Here is a 6000-nt window from a genome sequence, read left to right as displayed (position 1 = left end):
AGACTGCACGGGGCTGCCCCCTTTCCAGCTGTCCCCCCAACTACTCCTTCGCAGCCTGCATGTTGTCCAGGGAAGGCCAGGCTCCAGAGGCTGCCCCCACTACAGCAGCCCCCTCTGCAACCTGTAGGCTCTCCACTTGAGAGGGGAGCAGGCTCTGGGTTTAGGCAGGGGAGCTACTTACCTGGTTTTTGTGGCACGCAGTGTGGTGGGGCCCCAGGCCTGCTGGCCTCTCTTTCAGTGGTACAATTGCCCCCAGCAGCCACTCTAAGTATCATGCCCCTCCTGTGTGCACCTCCTTTTTGCCTGCCTCCTCCTTCCCTCTCTCTCTCCATGTCCTGGAAAATCCTGGGATTTGAGGCATTTCCCACTTTCCTGGCACAACCAACCCCCAACCTTGGTTTAAGGTAGGGTAAGAGGAAACTGAACACAAATTTTGTGTTCATGTTTCTCACCATTTAAAAAGAGTTATTGAACAAACATAGCACCAACAGACTGACAGACAGATTCTAAAATAACTCTGTATCTGTGTAACTTTATGCATATGGAGAGTCCTGTTAAGTGCTAACTCCAAATCCCATTGCATATATACATGCTTGGTTATTTCCATGATTGGGAGACATACCACAATCCATGGAATAAACAAGCATACATTGTCTGTACTACTTTTTATCTATCTGTCTATCTATCTGTCTATCTATCTATCCTAATAAAAATTGTCCATATCTGATAAGAGCATAATTTGATTAAGCTATACATTTTTGTCAATTTTTAAGTTGCAGTTGTTGGTGTATTTAGTGTCCTTGATTTTCCTTCTGTTTTCATTGAATATATATCCCTACTGAAAGGAAAAAAAGTCTTAGTCATTTCAGAGCTAAATGTCCCCTAGCTTTTGTCAAAGAAATTCATCTTTTGTTCTCAAAAATAAGCAAGAAACTGTTTTTTTCAGACATCACTCCCTTTTTGCCATCCATAGAAAGAACAAACATTTTCCCTCCAAAAAGTATACTGAATTTGGATCGTAATTCAGCAAAGCACTTAAGCATGAATAAATTTTGTGCATGTTCTTCTGGTCCATTGACTTCAGACAGACTTAAGTATATGCTTAAAGAAGCACATGTACATAAGTGCTTTGCTGAATCAATGTCTGCATTCTTCCAATCCAAAAATACAGGGAAAGATGGATTGAAGGCAAATTCAACAGATTAATTTGAACTGCATATATTGTACTGAGCCATCACATCTTCCAAAACATTTCCCTTTCTACTCTGAAAAATAATTGCTGAAAAACAGATTAGATTCCTCAACTGAACATTATTGGCTTATCAGACTATGCATACATTATTCTGAAAATTCCGTGCATACCATTTTGATTTAGCAGGAATTTACACTACTTTCCTCCCCCTCTACAATTAAATTATAGGAGGGAGATGGTAGAAGAGTAAGAATATAGTCAAAATATTTACACTGTCTTTCTACTAGCAAACAACTCTCCTAAAATAAGCAGATGAAACAAAAGTCAATATTGATGATAAACATTGTATATATTACATATATCCTGAGTATCTGTATCAAAATAGTTTGAAATTTCTCAAGTGTAGACATGACTTTCTTATGTTACAGGTTTTTTTTTAAAGTAAACTTCTTCCTAAAGAAGTAGAATTATAAATCCAAGAAGGGCATTATTTAACTGTGAAAAAAGACAGAAAACTACTTTTGAATATGAAATCTAATTGTTTAAAATGTTCCAGGCTCCAGTTCTGTTGACCTTTTGGAGTGGTAAACAATAGAAATGTAATGACTCATCATCTGACTTTTTGTTAAGTAATGAAATTTTAAAGACGATTTCTTCATCTAACAACTGTTTTCCCAAAACATCTTTCCTTTTCATATATGAAATCCTGTAATCCCTGGATTCTGAGAAATGGTCTTCTATCTTCAGCCAGCTCCTGTTCTGCCTGCGTGCTGTAGGAAGGAAGGGAGGAGTGGTATTCTGAATGCTTTACTTTGGCAATCTTTAGAAGAATAGCTGGCTAAGTAACTTGCAAGAAAAGTTTTTTTGGCAAAATTTAAGCATTTTTCCCCTGTTTTTGAGTTGTCAGCAATCAAACTGTGGGTTATATTAATTAATTTATTCACTCTTCAGAGTTGTAGAAATGCTTTGTGCAAACAAATTTCATCCAGTGAACTGATTGCAATATCTTTGCTGACAGTATTTCTTTTCCTGCAAGAATTCCGTTGGGACAGTCTATATGTGCAATTACTTGTGAGGAAGGTGTGTGACTAGTCATCTATATCACATAGCATTGGTTCTTCTCCCTAATTGGATAACCTAATCTTTGTAAACTCATTCAATCACTACCCAAAGCAAATTTCATTTTTGTGATGAAATGCATGTCAGATACTAGGCCAGGGCTTGCTTCCTGTAAAATAAAAAAAACTAAAAAAAAAAAATATATATGAACAAACCTGAATTTGCAGAAATATTTAGAACAAAAACCCAGCTGGGAACATGGTCAGAACTGAATTCTGCTTTGAAGGGGCTTGAGAAATTCACCCAACATCTATGAGCCAGAAGACTAATCCTGTTAGGTAGTTATAGACAGGCAATCTGGGGAACAGGCTCTGCCAACTAAGTCCAGGTTTTTGTGCTAAGGAATCAAATTCTCTCATCTTCAGTTACTGGGTGCTTCAATTTCTTTTATGGTTTTATCTCTAGACCTCTTTTGGAGCACTACATTTTATATTAGCATCTAGATGGGTTATAATTTTGATGTTCTGCAATCCGTTCTTGGATTAAGCTTTTTGTTCTATAGTACAGGTTAAACTTCTCTAGTCCAACATTCTCTGATCTGGCATTATCTGTGGTCCAGCATGATTTTAGCGAGCTGGATGCTCACTTATTATGGGTGTGGCCAATTTTTCCAAGATCCCATAAAGTTTGTTTACAGCCACCAGCCCTGGCTCTCAGTGTTCTGTGCTGTTATTTAGCTGTAATTTACCCCTAAATGTCTTCTAAGAGCCCAGTAAGCAGAGGAAGTGTTGGTAATGCTGCTAGACAATATATACCTCCTGCGGTCCAGCAAATTCTCTCATTTGGCACTGGTCAGCTCCCAAGGGTGCCAGACTGAGAGGTTCAAATCTTTTTAGAAATGTTTCTTCTGCCTAGAATGAGTTGGTCTTGGGGGTGTACATGAACATACAAACACTAAAGCTGGTGAAAAACTGCCATTAAACCTTTTTTGCACAAAATGCTCTTTTTGTTTATTTTTGAAACACTTTTTTAAAAAAAAATTCTTCAAAATGTTCAGGTTTTGTTTTCCATTTTCAAACCCCCAGCAACCACGAAAACCTGCAACTCTTTTGGCTTTTGAACCCCATAAATGTCTAACAGAGATTTTGATTTTCTATTTGTTGACATTACTGCAGACACACAAAAAAGTGTCATTTTCCAATTTAGTCTAAGGTGCCCCTTCTTCCCTGCCCCCATGGGATATTACCCCATCTGTAGTGGAAGACTATCTTACATCCCAAGGACCACCAACAATCAACCCCCGCATCAGTCCTGGCCCCTTCCTTTTGCATGGGCATGAACTGAAGCCTGGGACTGGACCTCCCTGAACTTTAGGAGGGCTCCAGCCATCGAAGCCAGGCTCTTGATCTAAAATTCGCGGCCTTTGGGGCAAGGGCTATTCCCAAGGAGGGCGACTGGAAGACAAGCCCTAGCCGCCCAGGCACACCGAAGAGCCTGCAGCGGGCGCCTCTCCCGCCGGGGCTCTTCCTGCCCCACTCCTCTCCGTCGGGCGCTCGCCCCCTTCTGCCGCGGCTGAGCAGGCGGCGGGCTCGGGAGGGAAGAGAGGACAGCCCCGCGTGGTGGCAGGGGCGCGGGAGGGTCTCCCTGCAGGGCGCTCCTCGGGCAGGGTCTGACAGCCGGTCATGACGGACGGACGGACGGACGGACGGACGGACACTCTCTCGCGCGCGCGCGCGCGGCGCTCGGAGGGCAGCCCGGGGCCCGGCGGCGGCTGCTTTAAGAGCTCCCACAATGCCGCGCTGGCGGCTTGGCTCCGTTACACGGGCTCGGCCGGCCGGCTGGGAGCAGTGCGGGCAGCAGCCGCCGCCGCAGTAAGCGGAGCGCGCGGGGCTCCCTGCCTCCCTCCTCCTCCCCCCCCCCCCCGCCCACAAACACAAAGGGGCGGGGCTGGGCGACCCGGCCCAGCCGCCCCGCGCTCAGCCCCCTGCCGGCGGCGCTCAGGCTCCCCCCACCCCAGGTCCGCCGGCGGCTGAGGCGCAGCGGGGAGGTGGGAAGCGCCGCCCGCGGGTTCCCGCCTCGGGGCTCTGCCGGGGCCGAGCTGTGAGCGCTAACTTGGGAGCGCTCCGGGCGGGCGTGCCGCGGCTCGGCTGCTGCTCCCGGTTGCCCGGCCCGCCCGGGCTCGGCTCGCTTCACTTCCCCCTCCAGCAACCGCCTCTTGGGCCACTTTCCTCTCCCGGCCGCCTCCGGTCGCTGTTGCCTTCCGCTCTCCTGCCTCTGGCCAGTCCCCTTCGCCTTTGCTCCTCTTTCCTTTTCCATTTACTCGCTCTCCCCGGCTTCCTCTTGGGGTCCCGCTCTCCTTCCCCCTTCGCATTTTTCGTCCCCACCTCTCTGCCTGGTGATCCCCAACTTTCCCCTCCTCTGTGCAGCACTATCTTCCGCTTCAGGATTTTGTTCCCCGTTGCATTTTCCTCCCACCTGGACTTTCCTCTTACCAGGTTTTCTTCTTCCCTCGTAAGTTTCCTCTCCTCTCCTATTCCTCCTCCTTTCCCTGCCTCCTGGCATATAGCAACCGCATACAAGTCTTTTAAAAGTAAGAGATTTTTCTGTGTCCTGGAGAAGAGAGGTTAGAGGCCACTTTTGCTGAGCGAAGGAACCTCTGGCTGCTTTAATTTTTTTTTCTTTCTTTCCTTGAATGGAAATTAGGATTTTTTTTTCTTTTCCACAAGGTGAACTGTTTTTGTTTCTGTTTTGTTTTGTTTTTTTCCAGTGAGACAGTGAAGATTTGTTTATTTAATCTGTCTTATTCCTTTTCCCTGCCCTGCCTCCTCCTCCCTCCCCCTGGGGGGAAAAAAAGATTATAAGTAAATCTCTTTTGCCTGCAGGAAGTAGCTCAGATTGGTAGGAAGAGTGTGGGGAAAGCTTGAATGAATCATGCACAGTAACAAGGCTTGGAACTTTAGGGGATGAGAAGAAGATGGATTTTGGTGCTTGGCTTATGCAGCAGTGAAGATTGTTATAAAGGTCTGTGGATATTGGTATGTGATTTTTTTTTCCTTGATATTGAATACATTTTTAAAGTCCTCTACTGTTGTATAAGTAACTCGTTTAGCTTTGCAATCAAATGCCCTTTTAATGGGACCAATAGAGCCATACGTTGCATAGCAGGTCAATATTATCGTTGGATTTGATCAGTGTTGTAAATATGAAGGAGATAGAGGGGTACATGTTTTGGTGTGCTCTGTACAATAACACGTCACCTTTTGTGTTTAGAACCTTGCAGAGATCTAAAAGCTTAACAACATTTTAAAAAAAAATCACCAGAAACTGATCACATCTATGACAAAGCATGCTCTTTTATGGGTTATGAAGGGTGGTTTGTGCTTTACTGTGTTCTGCACCATCTGTAGTAACACCTTTTGGTTAAAATAAAATATGGTCTGGACTGTTGAGAGAAATTAAATCAACTGCCTTTTGATTTCTATGAAGATAGTTAAAGATTTCTTTTAAGTTGATTGTATTTTATGACTAATGCACAGACTGCTAACGTGGTGGTCTGATTTGTATTACTTTAGAAAAATGTGGAGAATTAATAAATAAAGTGCTTACTACTTTGTCTAAAATTGAACCAGTAATTTTTAATCGTTATGTTGCATTAACCCACAGTGTGTATTTTCAGAAAATGTCATTACACATTGATCTGTTGCTGGCCTTCTCGTTTTGTCAGGGAACGGGTAGGAGAGTGGGTCAGT

The 6000-nt window shown here is 44.3% G+C and overlaps 1 protein-coding gene across 9 annotated transcripts in view; it reads left to right on the top strand.

Moving 5' to 3' along the window:
- Window positions 1-4234: 4234 nt before the first annotated feature.
- Window positions 4235-6000, top strand: part of RASSF8 (Ras association domain family member 8) — a 130545-nt gene continuing 128779 nt past the window's right edge. For 5 of the 9 annotated variants that reach the window (XM_075004482.1, XM_075004492.1, XM_075004464.1 and 2 more), the window contains exon 1: window positions 4239-5286. The gene's annotated coding sequence lies outside the window, so the exon portion shown is untranslated. Of the gene's footprint in view, window positions 5287-6000 lie in introns of all 9 variants that reach the window. The other 4 variants (XM_075004449.1, XM_075004441.1, XM_075004507.1 and 1 more) reach the window with 4 other exon arrangements.

This window comes from Carettochelys insculpta, chromosome 1 (genome assembly GCF_033958435.1).
Source record: "Carettochelys insculpta isolate YL-2023 chromosome 1, ASM3395843v1, whole genome shotgun sequence".
Lineage (NCBI taxonomy): Eukaryota > Metazoa > Chordata > Testudines > Carettochelyidae > Carettochelys > Carettochelys insculpta.
The sequence above is the reverse complement of the archived record's forward strand: the minus strand, read 5'-3'. Positions and strand labels throughout refer to the sequence as shown.